We start from the raw sequence: 20,433 nt of genomic DNA on the forward strand, positions 1-20,433 counted from the left end.
ACTAAATGTGTAGAGGAGTCAAAGCTATTTATATTAGTTGAATTTTTTACTGGTTCAGGTTTTAGCTGTGCATGCACTTGACTTCACACAGAGCAAATAAGCAGATCTGCTGCTTTTAAAATAAAATATTTTAAATTTTTAAAATTTAAAATTTAAAATTTTAAGTAAATTTTATTTATTTACTATTATTTTTAAATGCATTTCTTTCTTTTCATCTGATGCTGTAGCTAGATGGCATGTGTCTCCTGATATCAAGTGTATATTCCCAGCTTGGATATCTCTGTTGTTTCTATTACAAACTAAAATTTGCATCACAAGTAGTGCCCCTCACTTTTAAGGAACACTTTTTGGAAGCTGCAGTTGACTTTTGTCTAGAATCTTTTTTCCAAGTTCCTTCCTATATGTTTCCTTCTTAACTACAACTGTTGTATGCAGCTGTTGCATTTTTTTTTTTTGGTGGTGGGGGGAGCAAGATAAGTGTGGGTGTCTTGGTTCATTTGAACTTCTGTAACAAAATAATTGAGAATGGATAATCTATAAATGATAGAAATTCACCTTTTACACTTCTGAAGGTTAGGAAGCCTGAGTTCAAGGATAAGTTTGGTGTCTGGTGAGGGCCTGGTCTGTGCTTTCAAGATAGTGCTTCAAAGTTGGGTATACACATGGTGAGAGGGCAAAAAAGCCCTAGTTATTTCCCTCTAGCCCAGTATATGGTTGCTAATCCCATTCACAAGCAGGGAATCCTCATGACCTAATCACCTCCTAAAGGTCCCACCCCTTAATACTATTGCATTGTACATTAAGTTTCAACATGAATTTTGGAAGGACACAATCAAACTATAATAATAAAGATTTGAAATTTTAACCATCTCCCAACTGTGCTGAAAATGGACCTTGTCTTTTTTTTTCTCTTTGTTTTCACTACTTTTTGATAATTTCACTACTTTCATATCATTTTTTTCAAGAAAATTAGAGGGAAATGTTGATTCTTTGCCAACAAGTTCAAATCAGCATTTGACAATTGTCTCATGATGGCATAGGGAGCAATGACATTTGGAAGTGACTAAGTCTCTCAACATGGCTGACTGAAAAGAAAGGAACCCACATATTTATGACTGTATTGCTTTCTCTCTCCCTTCTTCCTTCCCTTCCTTTCCCCCTTCTCTCCTTTTTTTAGGTTTCCAGTTATATATTTATAGAAAGATAATCCCCTAAATTTAAATAGATATATACATATAAATATGAGCATATTTAATAAAATATAAACTCTTGGATCAGAAGGGGGCTTTTGGAAACCCCCATATCAACCCCCCTACCTAAGGATGAAGGACATGAGTCTGCTTTTTGAAATTATTAATTTTGGCCATGCTTGCAGCCATAAGACTGAAGTTGAGTGATTTACCCACTCAGAGGAAAAATTCCATATCCACTCTGAATGTTATATATTTCCAAATTTAGTGCTTCATGTTTTCTTGTTCTGTCTTTTGGCTAGTTCATTGGGGTAAAAGAATAGGCTCTTCAAGGTCAAGAAGTAAGATATGCTCAGTTTAAAAGGGGGTGTCATCTCTCTAAAAGCAAATGATGAGACAAAACTAACAGACTCTGCCCAAAAGTCTCCTTCCTCAGCAGGATGCAGCCTAGCTGATTCAGACCAGGGGATTTAGATCTTTATGTCCACCATTCTGAGTGTCCTCTTTGGTTAGAAAGCCAGTGCCTTTGCTGTCTCTCAACATAGTCAAGCATTTGATGCAAGGTTGAAGAACCCAATCAGAAGAAGATCAATTGGCCTTATCCCTCTAGCCTACCTGGTCATCTAGTCCCACTAGAAATCACCAGCCTAACTGAGACAGCTCAAAAAAGAGGGTAAGAGCCAGGAACAGCACAGCACCCAGTAGTGTAAGAAAATGGGTAAGGGTAAAAGAGCCCTGACCCACAGTAAAGGCCCTGGCTTAGAAATTGGGATATCACCTGGGCCCAGCCCCCCAGCCTCAATGCCCAGACTCCCACCCAAATTTGAAAAGGGTGCAGATCATTGTCTTTCAACTGCCTGCATGCATGGATAAGATGGTCACAAGTTTCCACATACTCTCTCCTAAGCACCAACAGTTCAGTCAGTCACCAGAAGCCTTCCTGTCCAAGGTGACATTGCTCCTCTGCTGCCCCAAATCCCAGGCCTTCATGCTGATCTGCTTGACTTTTTTTTTTCCAGCCCAGCTGATATAGACCAGGAGACTTAGGATCTCTATGTCTACCATCCTGAGTATCCATCTTATTTGGAAAGCTGCTCCACCACCTCCTGGATGGGGGTTTCTTTCCACTGAACAAAAGTGAAAAATCAGTGAGGAATGTAAGAGGTACCTCCTCAGCATGTTCCTCTTCCAACTCTTCATCTTCCCTCGAGGCCAGAGAGGTACAATGGTGCGAAACTTGCTAGAAGATCCATCTCCTCCCTCAGAGTAAGGCTCTTCCCGGATTCAAGGAGTTTCCTAGCAGATGGAATGGAAAGAAAAGAAGGGTTTCCGTCTTCCCGGTACCCAGCATCGTTCTCTCTTGAGAGTTCCTGGTCCATTACTGACCCTTCTTCTGAAAATGCCTCTCTATGATCAGGAACCTCTCCTTCTCTAGGTGGTCCTAGACCCTTTGGAGGGCCATGGCTTGGATCCAACCAGTGGGCTCTGTTTGGAGGCTGTGTGTACTTAGGACCCCAATGCTCTGCAAGGCAGCCGGGTATCACTAGAAGCCTTCCCTGCTGAGTCCTTGAGTCCGGAGATTGAAAGTATTTCAGGGTCCATGGAGGGTCCTGAAGTCCTGAGGGAGGCACCACCACTGTGGTGGGCTGCAAATAGCCCTCTTTTTCCAGGGTGCTTCTGAGCATGACCCCAGGATTTCCTGAGGATTTTAGGTCACAGTCATCATGGTGAATTCTGATACCCAACAGTGGTAATTCCTTCCACTGGAACAGCTTGGCCTGGGGCCAGAGGGGCTGTGGGAGCACCCCCGAGGCTCTGCCTCTAGGGCACACTCTGCTTGTGCAGAGAGGAATTTCTTATTCTGATCTATTCCTACACTTCTACTACCACATCAGTAGTCTTTCCTTTAAACATCTTAATTATTAGCTATAATGATCAGGTCTCAATTGTTTGTCTTTAGGAAAAAATGCTGTAACTTTTTGTTGTCAAATAGTACAAAATAGACTGCAAATCAGTGTTTGAGCTAGTATTTTGAGGCGAAATTGGGAAATAACGTTTAAATTTTTGTTATGCTTATTGGTAGTATGAAAATGAAGATAATTAAAATTTTTCCCTTTAATCAGCTTTTCTTATAAATCATCTTAGATCTGGCCTTACAAGAAAGATGAAAGTAATCTCTGGAGTGTAATTTTTTTTTTTAGAGGATTTGGAAGGTTCCCCTGGTCAAAAGCGTGTCCTCCATTGGCTTTTCTTCCTGCTTGACTTGACAAGAATAGCAATGATCTTTTTGGTCTACTTCTGAAGACCTCTTCTAAAATGCAGATTTCCCCAGGTAAAGCAATGCACCAAGGACAAACTGAGCTGACTATGAGCCATTCTTCTGAGGATGTAATTCTCACAGCATTAATTTGAGAAAGAACTCCCTGAGACTGTTCTGGCTTTTCCCTGATAAGTGACAGCCACTTGATTTTAGACAAGGCTATCTATCCAAAATTTTAAGATATAAGCCAAAGTATGGCAATAAAGGTAGCAACCCACACCACAGATCTCAAGCACAACCTCCTTCTGCTAAGGTGATTGGTCAGAGCCTGAGTCTCTGATTAGGCCTCAAATGGTAGGGGTGTGGGGGGGAGGTTAATTATACCTAAAATGATCAGACCTCAGTCTTTATCTTTTAAAAAATGAGCTCAGCTATTTCTTTCATTCCCAGTTGATAGTCATGAGTATCTTCACTGCAACATTTAGAATTAAGAGGAAAGAAGTAAATAGGAGACCCTTCTCTGACCTTGAACCCTTACTGAACTCAGCATTTAATGCACAAGCATGCTTGTGCAGCTAGAAGTAAAATAGTGCTGTTTTCCATCCCACATTTATTCTCTGTGAATATCTTCCTAGAACGCTGCTGGGAGGAAATGGAAGTAATTAACTGGGAAAGATTAGGGTATTCTTTGACTCCTGACCATAACACCACCATAATAGCACTGGATATTTTAATCTTAACATTCAAAATAACGTCATTGGTATATTGTAAAGACCAAGGGGCAGGGAATACTCTGTAGGGATGGGGGAGGGAACCACCCGCTGAAAGAATGAAAGTTCTGGGACACAGGACAGTGAACTTAGGGAATGGAGCAGATAAATGTGAGGATGTGGGATGGGGGATTAGTGGTGGAGGCAGAGAATGGACTTTTTAAGGCTAGTGAATGATCAGGTGAAAGCATAACTATCATGCTGTAGCTAAATTGTTTACATCTCTTTAGTGCATTCCCACTGCTTGTTCTGAGGATGAAACTAAAAACTTTGGTCAGAAACCCCTGCCTGATGTGGACCTTGTCTCCTGTCATGTCACACCTTATATTAGTTTTCTGCCATTGTAACAAATACATGAGCTCATCAACTACAAAGAGAAAAGGCTTATTTTGCCTTGCCATTTTCAGTGCATAGCTGGGTAGATCTATTGCATTTAGGCCTCTGGACTGTGAGCATGTGGGGTGGATGCAGGTAGCACATCATGGCAGGAGTGCCTGGTAGATCAAAACTATTTACCTCATGACCAGGATGTAAAAGAGAGAAAGAAGAAGGGGCCAAGGCCCCACTATCCCCTTCAAGGTCACACTCCCAGTGACTGGAGTGACCTCTCAGCTCTGTCTCTTAGTTTCCACCATCTCCTAAATGTGTCAGTCTGAGTACTAAGTCTTTGATACATGGGCCTTTGGGGGGGCATCCCAAATCCAAACTATAACACACTTCATCCTGTTCCAGGTACACTGTCCTTTAACTCCTTCGGCTAAGTAAATCCCACACTGAATCTGGGCCTCAGCACCATATGTGCTATTTCCTCTCAGAATGGCACATGTCTTCTTATCCAGTATGTTCCCACTTAAATTGTCACTTCAGAAAATTATAGTATGTATCCTATTTTTAACACACAAGACACACAACAGAATATAAAATATATTTTGTGTCTCAACTATCTTACTTGTAAGCCCTGTTTTGTCTAAGGGCAGAAGAAAACTGCAATCTTGTTCATCCACTAACTCCAATCACTTTTAAGATTTTCTCTGTCATTCCAGAATTAAGTTGATTAATTTAATTGATTTAGATAGTTCATCCACCTTTGGGTGTCCATGGGGATATATTTAATTTGTGAGTCTGCTTGCACGTTGTCAAGGCATTTGGAAGAGTATCAGGTCCTTGACCTCTTAGTCATGCAATGTCTGTTTCCGTGACTGCCTTTTGGCTCACCTCTAGTCATGGCAATTGTCCTGGCTTTCATTAACATATTCTATCTTGTCTTGCCATGGTGGGAAGGGAGGTCATTAGAATTAACCGTGTCCTCATACATCCATCACAAGGCAATGCGCCACCTAACCTTTGCTAACTGCTACCATGTGGGTTTTTCTGGTCAGGAGATATCCTCATGTATGCTGACTTTCTTCCTCATACCCAATCCCTGGAGCCATGTGAATAAGCAAACTGACTCTTCAGTTATCCTTATTTTGAAGAATTTTCTTGGGAATAATCTGATAGTCTGATTCCTTCAGTGTTTTGTGATTGATCCCTAAATCTAGGCATTCAGCACTCAAAAAGCTCTTATTTCTCAGGAAGGCCTGCACTTGCCAATGAAAGCTGTGACTTTCAAGCCAGTTTGCTCTGATAACATATTTAAAAGTCTATTTTGAAACTCAAAGGCTACAAATGGACTGTTTTTTTTTCTCTGTATATTCTTGTTATAAAAAATCTACTCCTTTTTTAGAACACCAAATGCCTCTTAACTATATAGGGGAGAATCACAGCCAGAAATCGGGGGATATGGAAAGAAGTGCTTTTTTCAAGAAATCAACTCACCATGGAAGCCTTCTTCAACATCTGAATCAGATCTAGTGTCACCATTGGAATTACAAGCTGAGGTGACTTGTGTCTGTAGCCTATGTGTCCCACCAATTCCTGGGCCACAGGAGAGGTCTAGGACCATCTTTCTTTTGCTCACACCAATGCTTCAGCTCCAAGCATAGGATTTAGCAGACAGTGGAGGTTCCTCAGGTCTTTACTAATGGTTGAATAATCTGGGGAGACCTTGAGGCAGCAGGACAGGTCTCATACAGCTTGGGGGGTAGGCTAAGGAATGAACAAAGGGGTCAAATAGCTGCAAACTAGTTTCTCTTGGGTGAATGTAGTGATGCTTATAGGAACAATGAGGGCTTGAATTTTGCTATGAAACTGCTTGGTTCAGACTGTGTTCTACATAGGTTTCAAGTAGATGTGGAATTCAGTTGGGAATAAATTCTGGATATACATGGAATAAAGGACACCACATTGGCAGGTAGGTAGCTCTATCTGCATCTAAACATGGAAGCTTCCTTATGTGATTCTCACCCCCCTCCCACCCCCCAGCACTCCCCCTAGCCATGAACCAACTGTGTTGCCATGGTAAGGACGTAAAGTTCTGTGCTCATATGCGAAGCACCAAGGTCAGAGGTTCCCTGTGGAAGAAGCAGGCTTGCTTGAAGAAAACAAATAAGTTAAAAATAACAAGCTGGTAATTTTCTTTCTCATTTTATCAGGTTGTCAGGAAGTTTGTATGTGTTGTGTATGTTTTTATAATTTGAAAGGCATATCTGAATCCTTCTTGTCAGAATTGATTATTTTGGGACTTTAAAGGCAATGTACTCAATCAGACAGCAAAACTGTAGAAATTCCTGACTTGCAAGCAGATGGTGAGATTTCTTACTCATTTGGCTCTCAGGGAATCCTGGCACACTGTGCTCAGGGACAGGGTAGATGCCATTAGGGTCACTGTGTCAATTTATTTTATCCAGAGAAGGACACAGAGGAAAAATGTAAACAAAGCTTAGCTAACTCTCTGCATGACCCCAAGCTCCATAAGTTGGCAGCATGACATTAGATTTGGAACTTGATTTCAGAGAGAAAAACCTTCGTGAGATGGAATCAGAAACCAGGAGAGGACCTCCAACATCAGTGACCCTCTTATCTTACAGATAAGAAAACTGAGACCCAGAGAGGTGAACTGACTTGCTCGAAGTGACACAGTTGTTTGATTAGTGGTAGAACGGTAGCAGGATTACTTAAACTTCTGCTTCTCAAATGTTTATTTTCATACAAATCACCTAAGGATCTTGCTAAAATGCAGATTCTGGTTCAGGAGAGGAGAGACATGGCTTGAGAACCTGCATTCCTAACATGCACCCAGGTGACATCAATGTTCCTGTTTCCTGAGTAGCACTGATTTATTTTTAAATTTTAAGTTAGATAGCAGGAAATTAGTACTACAGCATTCCTTAGTACCTCTTTAGTGAAGATTCTGGGTGTGGAAAAGGATGCTCAGGCGTAATCTGTCACTGTTTTCTTGCTGCTTTTCTAGGTCAACGTCTTACATGTTAATCATGTTAGAAAAAAACTATGAAAAGACTTTGCAGTGACCCCCTGTCCCTTAAAAAAAGATACTGGGTATTCAATGGAATTCTAGTGTTGTCTAACATACCCGCCCCAGCTTATCTTCTTCTTTAGTGGCCTACTCTTCTAAATGTTTTAGAATTGTTTTAAAATTTCTGTAAGTTGTAGAACTCTAAGTGCAATGCAAATGATACTTGTATATAAGAATGCAAATAGTTTGTCCCATGAAATCCAAATTATTATTGCTTGGTGGATATTGACCATATTTGTTTGCAAATTACTCTCTAAATTCCTGGTATGTGTATCGTGTTCTGAATTCTCCTTTGAACTCATTGTAACATCTTCCTACTTCCCTTATTAATTAATGGGTTAAATAAAATACTTGCCACATGTTCATTTTATATTTTATTTGTGCAAGAGTTACAGTTTGTTCTTTTAAAAATTATTCTTAAAAACAACTTTGATTATTTGGTTAAATAGTTTCAACTTTGTTCTTTAATGCAAAAATTTAGGATCTAGATTTTTCAACATTTATATAATCCTAGTGCCACTTCATCTCATAGAGCTTGACAGAATCCTGAGTTACTGAAGTAGTAACTAAAAGTTAGGAAAGTGAGATATTTGCCCAGGAACACATGGCTAGGATATGGTGGAGCAAGGGCCCTTTCCATCACTTCATGCTCCCTTTTAGTTACTGTGTATTTGAAGGACTCAGGTCTCCATTTCCCCAGTCCTGAGTCAGTCGATGATAGGAGGAGAATAGACAGATACACAGGGGCCTGTTTGATGGATCTGTTTGCAGACAGTCAAGAAAAATATGACAGCTTGTGCTCTACCACAGATAGATTTGTGCCTTCTGCTGTCTACCTTAGGCTTCTAGCCTGTAGAGATACAGAGTGACCCTGAAAAGTCTCTGCAGCTAAGCAGCTCAATGTCACCACAGATGAGCTTAGCTCTGGTGACAGCAATGGTGATAAAACTCCATGATAAGCATATATTGTACAGTCAGATTGGTCTGAGTTTGAACTATGCTTTGTTATTAAAAAACTGTGTACAATTGGTGGAACTCCTTATCGTCTTTGGAACTTTAAAAAGAATCTTTAAAGTGGGTTAGTACAGTCTTGTGGATTTATTGGTAAGAATTCATGAGATAACATGAAAAACACAGTGTAGTTCCCAGTTGGTATTCATCAAATATTATTTCTCTTCTCTTCTCCCCCTCCACTTTTGCTTCTTTTAGAAAAGCAATAAATTATTTATATTCAACTCTTTTTTTTACCCAGAAGAGGGTTAATGGCTCAGTGACATTTATTGAACACTTATTATGGTTTGGGAAATACGGGGTATGCAGAAATGTGAAGATCTCTATCCCAGCTTCCAATCAATGCACAGTCCAAACAGAGGAGTAGGAAGAGACCTCAAGCAAATAAAAACATTAGTTCATTGGAGTTTGGAATGAGGGTTGCTAACCCTCATTAGTGAGGGTTAGCAAACGTGATTGTGGGCACAACTTACATAAAGGTGAGGTGGTGGAAAGAAGCAGAGTGTGGGAAGGAATGGGCTTACCCTTCAGGGAAGGTGGTGTTGAGGGGCACAGATAAGGAAAGCAGGCCTGCACTGGGCTAGAGAAGACCTTGCTTAGCTGAGGAGCTGGGTTTGATATAGGAGTAGCAGCAGCAGCAGCAATCTCAGGTGGATTTTGAGCAGATGAAGAATTAACGTGTGGTGTAAATCCTCTGGGATTTCTCTCATGGGGCTCTATTTTTTGAGCTCTCTGCATCTCTCCTAGAGGTCAGAGGCGTCATTTGCTACTCTGAAACTGATTCAGAGGTGGCCTCTGAGGAATGAGGAGGAGTAGGCTTCATTGCAGGAAGAGATGACAGTTTAAATGCCCTATGGAGGTAGCTCTCTCAGATTCCTGCACATCACACTCCCTTCTCTGTGTGTGCTTCTGATTATGGCGAACAGGAAAATGTTAAGTGTAATTTTTCATCATAAGCCTGTTTAATTATTATTATTATTATTTTACTTTCTGGGGCCTCAGTTTAATGAAAAGGTATAATTTTGACTGCTAAAAATTAGGCTTTGCTACGAGCCTCTTGATAATGGAATTTCATATGAGTCCTTCCTGACAGATCTCTTTTGACAAACCTCCATTTGAAACCAAGGCAATTTTAGTGTCTTGGGGACCAGATGCCGTGGACCTTGGGAAAAAAGGATGTGAGCAGCCTCTTTTATATAGACACATAACTTCCTAGAATTAGCATCAGTGCAGGTATAGCAGGTAGATCATTATGGCCATTTAATCATAGATTAAAGTGGGAGAATCTGAGCCCAGGAGCAGGAGAGATAGGAAAACACACATGAGCCCCCTGGGAAGTGAGATGAGAGGCTACTGATGGAGATGAGATGGAGAGAGCAACTGAAAAATGGTTCTGATGAGGGCAAAGCCAGGGCAGCTCCTAGTTCCTCCAGTGACCACTATGATAAAGAAAAATAAAAATAGCAGATAACCCCATGGAGTATTTTACATACACTGTTTCACTTTTATATGAAAGTTCAATATGAATTTTATTTTATAGGTAATAATAGATCTAGAATTAAAATCCTGGTCTCCTGAAGTTGAAGACTGAGTTCTCCATGTATTGCCTCCCTAAGAAAATATCCAAGTGGAGGGATCTTGGTTTAAAGTTATACTGTTTTTTTTTTTTTTTTTTAACCCTAGAATGCAGACAAGACCCAAGGAATGGTGGGCTATGACTGCCAACAATCTGTTTGCAGGGAGGAGGGAGATTTGGCAGGGAACATCTGTGAAAGTACCTCTTCTTAGTGAAAGGAAGAAGTCAGTCCTGTCTGTCAGTGAAATTTTCTTCTAGCTGAAATAGGACTCTTTTGGAATATGCTAGCAACAGACACTCAGGGTATCCTCTGGTATGTCCCTTGAAATGATACCCAGATGTCAAGAATCAAGATGATGGGGCATTTTATGGCTAAAAATAAAGACTGGATGAAGTGTGTCTTGTCACCAAAACCACCATAGAGTGATGAGGGAAATAGGGCATGGGATGGAGCTGGGGGAAGTTTTGTAAAATGTTTGGATAGAGAGACACTCTGTGAATTGCAGGTGTAAGGAGGGTGGATGGGAATAACTTCATGAGGTGTTTCCCCATTCAGAATTTGATAAGGCATGCAAGGTTATTGGCAAATACACTGGTTTTCTGGACTATATCTTGTTATCTGTGACCTCCCTGGGATGTATGCTGTGTTGGTTGATTTTGTAGTTTTTAGACCAGCAGTCTTGCTATTGGCAATGATAATGCTTAGGATGACATGCCCATGGGACTCTTTAGTGTAAGCAGGCATTTTAAAATTAGAAAATGGACCAAAGGATTCAAATATTTCAAAGGCTTAGAGATGTGAGGTCTCAGCAAAATCCAGCACACAGAACACTGTTTATTTCTTTTATATTTCTGTTCCTTATTTCCCATTTTCCTCTTATTTCTGTACTGATGCTAGTCAATGTTGTAATGCAGCAAATTCCAAATGTTGCTGGTACTTGGAGTCCATCTTCTTGTTGATTTCATTGACCACATAGTACCTGCTATGGATATGGGGAATAATTTTTTCCTTTCTTGGGCTAACCAAGAATAAATGACCTTCTGTTCCCTACAAATCTTCTAGCCCTACAGGAAATACAAGCTTGACCCTATTAGAAAAATTTCTAAGAGATGCTGGAACAAGTGACCCAATATCCATAGGTCACCTCTCTATCTGAACAGCCTCTGTGCCTCCCTTCTTTTTTCACTTTCCTTTTCCTTTTTCTTTTTGGTGGCACTGGGGCTTGAGTTCAAGGCCTCAGACTTTCTAGGTAGGTGCTCTACCATTTGAGCCATACCCTCTGCCTTTTGGCTTTAGTTATTTTTCAGATAAAGTCTCATGCTTTTTGCCCTGGGCTGGCCTTGGACTACGATCCTCCTACTTATGCCTCCTGCATATCTGGGATGACAGGTATGTACTATCATGCCAAGCTTGTTTTGTTGAGATGAGACCTCACTAACTTTTTGCCCAGGTTGCCCTTAAACCACAATCTTTCTGATCTCTACTTCCTGAGAAACAGGGATTATAGACATGTGGTCCTGTGCCTTCCTTGTTCACCACATATTGGGGGCCACATGTTGGACCTTTGACAAATGACTATACATTGAATAAGAGAAGGGATCTTCCAGTCATCAGAAGCAGCTCCAAGTGATGCCCATCTCTGCCCACCATGTATAGCATTCCTGTTGTAACAAATATCCTTTTGTTATAATGAGATGTGTATTTTCTGTAACAATTTCCCTATTCCTTAGTATCTTTATTTGTAAAATGAATGAGGTGGAGTAGATGATGTAGATGACTTCAAAACTCTTTTTGAGCTTAATGTTCTAAGAGTCAATGGATTTCAGGCACACATGATAGGCAATGAAGGTCTCCCTCGCATCCTCCCATTATACCTACTGCACTTCTGGCCTTGATCTTGAATCTTCTGTTTCATACAGAATCAAATCAATTTGAATGAACAGTTCTCCCTCCTTAAATATTAATTTTGGTGGTTAAGATTTTTCTATAAGGATGTCCAATTGCTCAAATCTTTCCTAAGCCCTTAATAGAAATGTGGGTGCTCATGAAATTAGGGCAGACCCAGATCAATAGAATTTTGTGAAATGATGGTAACCAGTGGGAACAGCCATTGTACAGTTTAACACTGGTTACTTTACCAATGATTCTGGAAGTAGTGTGGGAACACCACAGAATCTAAAAAGAGAGCCTAGAAGTACAGGGAACCTAGAGCAGGAATTCTGTAGAGGGCTCAGTAAGAACGCAAAGTTGCTGAAGGCCAAGGTCTTTGCTTCCCTGGCTTTCTAAAGGATGGTGTTAGCAGAAACCAGTGATTAGGTACAATTGTAGGTACCACAAGTGGGTCAGTCTCTTCAGATTAGCTGTACTCACACAAACCCTGGAGGAAGACTGTACTCACACAAACCCTGGAGGAAGACTAGCTCTTGGTCACCTTGAACAGACTGACATAACTTTTCTTTCCAAGTCCTTTGGTGGTCACTAAAACTGTCATCCAGGTACTGAGAAGTGTAAATGTTGTCTGGAACTTAACACTTATTTCCTGACGATAAAAGAATTGCCTTTCTTTCATTATTGTTCCATCAATTCCAACTCACAAAAGGGCTTAGGTTTCAAAGCACACTCTCATAATTGCCTGCTCCAGTAATAAAGAGGTTACGTTTTCTTCCGTTGTGATGGCAACAGAACACTTTTAGGAATTTCAGCTCCCCTCTGGCCTCTCCACCTGCTGTGTATTTCTTGGGGGAAAGATGTTGGATCTGCTTCTCTTTATCTGTTTTCTAAAATTAAATTTCCTTGTATGTTTCCTTCAAATAATTTAGACAAAGGGTTAAAATTCTGTGCTAATTGGTTAACAGTAGTGAAAGTTCTCTGATTTTGCCTCAAAGCTGCTTGCCCTTTGCTCCACCTTTTTTGAACTTAGAGCATAACTGGGATGACAAGTGTGTGCCACACCTCCCTGCCATTGGTTGAGATGGGGTCTTGTGAACATTTTGACTAAGCTGGCCTTGCATGGCAATCCTCTCTATCTCTGCCTCCAGAGTAGGTAAGATTACAGGTGTGAGTCACTGCCTGAGCACCTGTAGGCCTTTTAAGCCACTTTCTGAGTCAGAGTTTAGTTGCTACTTGGTTCAGGCCTTCAGAAACTCTTGCTTCTCTCTTCAGTCTTACTTTGCTTGTTTTACCTACTGGCAAGGTCTGCCCACTCTTCATTCTGGTTAGTCTATCCTTCCAGAAAACACTGCATCATCTCCAGGCCTGGGGACTTGGCATAGGTTCCTTTTGCTGTGGAGATTAGATGGTTGGGAGGTGGCTACTATCTTGCTTTCTTTGGGTTCCTTTCTCTTCCACGTTCTGCCAGAGAACGGAGACCATATAGATCATCCAAAATGGAGACCCTTTGAGTGTCTATTGATAGTTTAGTATTGATCATTACACCTGACCAGCAGGAACAAAATAGGACATCCCAGGTGAACACAGATGTGTGGCCCTCACACCAATGGACTAGGCATTCTTTGACTCTAGGCCTTTGTATACGCCATTCCAGCTGTTTGGAATGGGATGACATGTGGAATGTTACCACATTTAGCTCCTGTTCATTCATTCTTTAGTTTTGGATTAAATGATATTTCTTCTAGGAAGACTTCATAGACCCCCCCCCTATGGCTGGGTTAGATGTGCTACTTCCAAAACTTCCCTTTCTCCATCAGGGAAATTGCACCATATTGTACTTTGGTAGTGGCTTCTGGGAAAATGTACTTAAGAATGACTGGAATAAGAGAAATGAAAGTCCAGACCTTGTCAGCCTACAGGCTCTCTGCTTCTCTTTTGAATTGGTGATGAATTACTTTGAACAGGTATATATATATATTTTTTTTGTGGTACTGGGATTTGAACTTAGGGCCTACACCTTGAGCCACACCACCAGCCTTTTATAGTGAAAGGTTTTTTGAGATAGGGTCTTGCAAACTATTTGCCTGGGCTGGCTTTGAGTTGCGATCCTCCTGATCTCTGCCTCCTGAGTAGCTAGGATTACAGGTGTGAGACACTGGCGTGTGGCTCATATTCCTAAGTTTTTGCTACTCTTTCTTGCAGTTTAGGTCTTTTAATGGAAGTAGGTAATTATTATTATTTTTTAAAACACAGCTTACCCTACAGAAATCTGCTCATGGATGTTTCTAGAAGCTTCATTTTTTTGGTGATACTGGGGTTTGAACTCAGGACCTCATGCTTGCTAGGCTGCATTGGTTATTTTTTGGGTTTTTCCCTGGACTGTGATCCTCCTACTTATGCTTCCTGTATAACTGTGATGCTACCATACCCAGTTTATTGGTTGAAATGGGGTCTTGTTAACTTTTTGCCTGGGTTGGCTTCAAACCACCATCCTTCCAATCTCTGCCTCTTGAGTAGCTAGGATTACAGATGTGGACCACCATGCCCAGCCCAAAGTAGCAGTACGTTTAAAGCAGGAGAGCTGCTTGGATGACTTCTACTGTTAACATTAAATTTCTTTTGAATCTTCAAGAATTCCAGATTTGAGAACTAGAAAACATTCTTTCTATGTGGTCTTCTTAGATGCCATGAATCTTAGGTCTAGGAAAGGTATCTTGGTTCGCACAAATGTTCCTCATAAAAGATGAGGCTAGGTTAGTAGGAGGCAATTCTGTAGAAATGGAGCTTTCTTCTCTGTGATGCCTTTGGGGTTCAATTTCTTTCTGTTTTTGTAGTGAAAGTGTTAGTAAAGTTTATTAGAAAAGTAGTACACCTTCGATAGACTGAAAACGGGTCATCTCTAGAGAGAGAATGAGAACGACCATGGTTCACTTTCTTCCTTCTGAGTCTTCTCTACATTTGGGGCAGCTTTACTCTTGGTACTTGTTCTCTTTTCCTGCCTTAGTTCAGAGTAACTAATGAATCCTGCATGTCTATTCACTTCTGGCTTATCTGACCTTTGCCAACCTAAAAGCTTTATCATGTGTGACTGTTAAAGTCTCTAAACTGAAGGCAAGTCATTGGCCCAGGCTAGAGGTAGCCTAAACTACAGTCTGTAGATAGAAGCTTGGTGACCTTTGTAAAATTTATAGTGAGCCATATGTTCTTTGTTAAAACAATTCAACCTTGCTATCTTAGCACAAAAGTACCCATCAAAAATACATAAAAATGAGCTTATCTGTGTTTCAATAAAACTTTGTTTACACAAAGAAGTGGTAGGGCCATAGTTTGCCAATCCAAGACCTATATAGCCATCTACTTTTTTGCATGAAATTGAGAAGTAATATTTAGAAAATCCAACCTGGGTACATTTTAGAGTGACCAAATTCCTTTTCTTTTTAAAACTTCAATGTATAAAGTTTCAAACTGACATGAGAGAAAAGAGGGTAGCATAGTGAGTCCACACATACCTATTACCCAGTTCAGCAATGATCAATACAAGGCGAATCTTATTTTGCACCCCCTTTGTTAAACTTTTTAATGCATGGGAATAGTATGTGCCAAATGCACCCCTATTCCAAAAATAATTTAATAAAATAGAAGATCTGTTCATCTATAGCAAGCCAAACTTTGGCTTGGCTTAAGGTCAAATTTTGATATTTTGGATATTTTCAAATTTTGATATTTTATAGCAAATCAGTAAATGTTGGTATTTTTTTGGCGTTTTTGAATGCAAGCTTATTTTATACAGTTGAACTATCATCAGTAACTCCCGCATGCCAGGGATTCTCCACTGAGGCTCTAAATTGTCTCTGCTTCCCTAGGCAGGTGGCTGTCCCCGTCTTGGTGGTAGGAGGTAGACCTGCACACCATGGATTTTCTTGGAGAATTGAAAACGTAAAAGGCTCTGTGCAGAAGGCAGCAGAGAGCTTCTGATTCCCGGTGTTCCCATAGCCCTTGAGCTATTCCTTAACAAGCCCAGTCCTTGTGTCCAGGGAGTGACAGGAACAGGTTGCAAGGCTGGTGTGAATTCAGCAGCTGTTCAAATGCAGGACCCTCCTTTTGCTCTGTGTCCCCGCCGCGAGAGCTCTCATTTAGTAAAGAAAATGGGAGAATCATAGAAAGAAAAAATTAGAAAGAGCCTTTCTTGGCATATAGTTTAGCTCTCATGATGTGCAGGTAATAAAGAGAAGGGCTCAGAGAAGTGACTGATTCATCTGAGGCTACACAGCTAGATTGCAGCAGAGCAGGGCTTCAGACAATATCCAGTTTCTTAGTTCGGTATTGGCAAGAAAATGATGTAGAAGAGTAGAGTCCTGTACCAAATTACCAGCTGTCTCTCTCCCCTGTCTGAGTTCCATGCACTTGGTCTCTGCTAACTTACCTTGCTTTCAACTGAATTATCTAAAGCGTGTCACCAACTCAAACAGCTCTCAGAGAAAATCCTGAGATAATAGCTGAGATTTGGGCAGAAAAGCAATGCACTAGAGCTAAGGAATTTTCCCTCTGTCCTTTCTCTTTCCTCTGTCCTTCCTTCTTGCAGTATCTTTCTCTTGCTGTCTCTGACGAAGCTTTATGAATAGAAAATGTATACCTTTCTCCCTCAACACACACACACACTCACACACACACACACACGCACCCCACACACAGAGAAATGCTGCCCACTAGATTAGGAAGCTTTCTGTATCTGCAAGATAAACTGTTTCCTAATGAGTGCCACCGTTAAATAGCTGAAACTTTTGGCTGATGTCACAATTAAACATCAACCCCAATGCTTCCTACTTCTCTGGTCTTCTGTTTCATCAGAGTGGATCAGTGACTGAACGAGCAAATGTGATGAGTGATTCTCAGCATTCTGTATAATTAAAACATCAAGCATTCTGTACTTAAAGCCCTTCCAAGACTTCCCATTTCCACTGGAATAGAAGGTGAACTTCACCATCCTCAAGGCTCTGCACACCGGGTCCTGCCCATGTCTCCATTCTCTTGTTCATCCTCTTCTTTGCAATGCATCTTTTTAGGAACTGAAAGCTGTTTCCTGCCTCAGGGACTTGTACATATTCTTCCTCTGTCTTGAATACTGTTTTTCAGTGGACTTATCAGTCCATGTCTTCAGAAAAGTCTTCTACATCACATCCAAAATTAATGTATTTATAGTTAGGCTGCACAACATATGTTGCCTTCTGTGGTACTTACCTCTTACAGATGTGTTTGTGTTCATACTGATTTAACATTTTTCCCCATAGACTGTCAGCAAAATGAGGAGAAGGACCACAATTTATTACCACACACCTAAGGCTACCAGTGTATTTACTGGGTGCACACAGAATGCACCTAGTAAATGTTAGCTAACTGTATTTTTTCTCAATCATCTCACTCCTATCTATGTATCTTATTATCTATCATCTATCACCTATCTATCTATCTATCTATCTATCTATCTATCTATCTATCTATCAATCATCAATCAAGTTTTCTCTTCTTTCCAATACATTGCAAATGCTTGGTATTCAAGAATCAAGATCTCTGCTTCTGTTTCCACCATAGAGCCAAGTATAGGAATCATTCGGTAATTATTCTGCTGCAGCACTGCTTTCACTGCTTAGAGAAGGGACCTTGAACTGAGAGAATGTTCCACTAATTTTGTAGTTTTCTCTGTTTAGAGACCTTTTTATACAACAGTTTGAGGTTCACAGAGATGTTTAGCAGAGAGTACAGGGTGCTTCTATGTGATCCCCTTGCCCCCAGCACAGCCTCTTTTGCTACCAGTGTCTCTCAATGGAGTGGTATGTTTCTTAAAATAGATGAACCTACATTGACATATCATTATCACCCAAAGCCTGTCATTACATCAGAGTTCTCTCTTGGTGTTGTATCTTCTATGGGTTTGGACAAGAGTATTCACTATTACAGTATCTTATAGGATAGCTTCACTGCCCTCAAAGTTCTTTGCCTATTCATCTCTCCCTCCCCCAAACTGTGGCAACCATTGACCTTTTTACAGTTGCCACAGTTTTGCCTTTTTTTCAGAGTGTCACACAGTTGGAATCATATACTAGCCTTTTATATTGGCTTCTATCTCTTAGTAATATGCATTTAAGTTTCCCCTATTAATATATACTTTAAAATTTAAGATTAACACAGCATTTCTTTCCTTCCTTCCTCTCTCCCTCTTCTACTTTCCTCCCTCCCTCCCTGTCTCCTTCTTCCTTCTTTCCTTCCTTCCTTCCCTTTTCCCTTCCTTCCCTTTCTTGTGCTAGGGATCAAACCCAGGGTATCACACATTAACACAGTCTTTCTTAAGTATATGTTTCATGGAAGATCCAGACCTGCCAATTAGATTGGAAACTCTGACTACCTGCTCCTCTTTGGGAGGGTCAAATTCACAATGGCAACATTAGCATTTAGCCCACCATTGTGAAGTCTCAGAGACTTTTCCAGTAAGAGCAATTAATTACTTGTCACAGGAAAGAGCCTATGAAGCCCTTATCTTACATAGTCTCTTATTTTATCTCCTCTTCTGTTGTGATTCCTATTTAGGCAGTGGTTCTGTTACATTATCTTTAACTTTTTGGGTAGAAATAGTACCAAAAAGTACCTCACAAAGCAATATTTTAACAGTACCACATGTTCTGTGCCAAATTTATCCCTCCAAATGTTGCTGTGGTAACAACACAAATAGATAACACAAGAATACTAGATAACACAAACTGGCAAGCAGAACAAAAATTTCCTTTAATAAATTCATGACTGCCTTGGAAATCTGGGCACATTCATGGCATGTTAATTTAAGGTCTTGCAGGAGTTGTGAAATGGTGATGCTTTTGGAGTAGATTCATGCATATGTCTATCCATATTGTACACATGATCTTTGGTCATTTTAGTACATGTCAAACAAGCCAACATCAGAAACTGGCCAGCATCTGCTCATTTTGTGCAAATATGACACTGTATTGATATTTCTGTTTATCTCATAATTGGTTCTTTCTTCCTCTGTTATCTGAAGCCGTGGTTCTTATCATCTCATACATTGGAAGCTGCCCCAATGGATAGTGTCCTACTCTGAGCAAATCTTTTTCCTTCTATCTGTAATATCCTCTTCATCCTGACTGAAAACACTTCCCCTTCAAGACCTAATCTAAGTCTCTCATTTTAGTGAGGTTTGGCCTGTCTCCTACGTGCCTCCTTCCATAGAGCCTTCCACAAGGAACCTGCTTTGTTTCTATTTATAACTCTCATCTCTCTTACTGTTTCATAATTCGTTATACTAGAATTCAGATTTATTAAGGATAATTATGACATCATATTTTTATACCACAGAAACAGGCCCATGTCTGGCCCATATTAGACATTCTATAAACATTCAAAGAGTGAATAAAAGAATGACTAAATCAATCACTCAGGTATATAGAAACTTAAGATCAGCAATTAATATTGGCAATATGAATAAACATAAGTCTTGTTGATTTAGGCTACAAAAGCATCAATTTGATGAGCTAATTCTTCCAAGTATAATAAGCATAATTTAGATTTTTTAAGTTTCCAGCAAAATGATCAAAATAGGGACATACTGCTAATTTGCCTTCTAGTAAAAAAAGCTGGTTTTGTTTCACAGTTTTAGCTATGGCAAGGCTCATGTACAATTTTTTGCCTAATTATCTCTGTCTACCCCCAAAAGTTTAGAAGTTGTTAACTTATGAAAATGATTTTACAAAGTTAAGCAAGATTTGAGGTTTAGGGGACCAATTTAGGTATTTGATTTTCCCCTTTTTGCCACCAACTATGTAAAACTCTCCTTTTCATCTATTGAGTACTATGGAAAAAGGTGTGAGATGGGGTTCAAGCATCTACTTCTGTTGAATAAAGGAGCCAAGGGTGAAATGTTCAGTTTTTCTTTATACTTTTCATCATTCCTCATCTTTGTTTTCTCTTTCCTTGAAATAGCTCAGAAGCCCCAGTCAGAGCAAGACCGATCTTTTATTTGTCCACTACTACCTTCCCAGTGCCTACTCTGTGCCTGGTACATGATAGGTTCTTACCAAATATATTTAGAACAAGTACTTCCTGGAAGATAAGGTCAGAGTGGGAGAGAAGGAAAGCCTAGATCATGGTAGTGACCCTGGAAAGAGATGTTGAAGTGGGATGATGAGAGGTCACTGCAGGGGCAAAGCTGATTGCCCATGCATCTGGTTAGGGGTATTTATTGGGAAAGAAGGAGATAGCTGCAAAGTATGGAGTCTGGCATGTTGAAATGTTAAATAAAGAGAAGTGGGGTTTA

General features: G+C 40.3%; 1 pseudogene; it reads right to left on the minus strand.

Annotated features, from left to right (window-relative positions):
* Positions 1 to 1,646: 1,646 nt before the first annotated feature.
* The window catches only part of LOC109678038 (dnaJ homolog subfamily C member 14-like), a 31,921-nt pseudogene continuing 13,134 nt past the window's right edge, over positions 1,647 to 20,433 (minus strand).

The sequence above is a fragment of the Castor canadensis genome, chromosome 12, assembly GCF_047511655.1.
Source record: "Castor canadensis chromosome 12, mCasCan1.hap1v2, whole genome shotgun sequence".
Taxonomy (NCBI): Eukaryota; Metazoa; Chordata; class Mammalia; order Rodentia; family Castoridae; genus Castor; species Castor canadensis.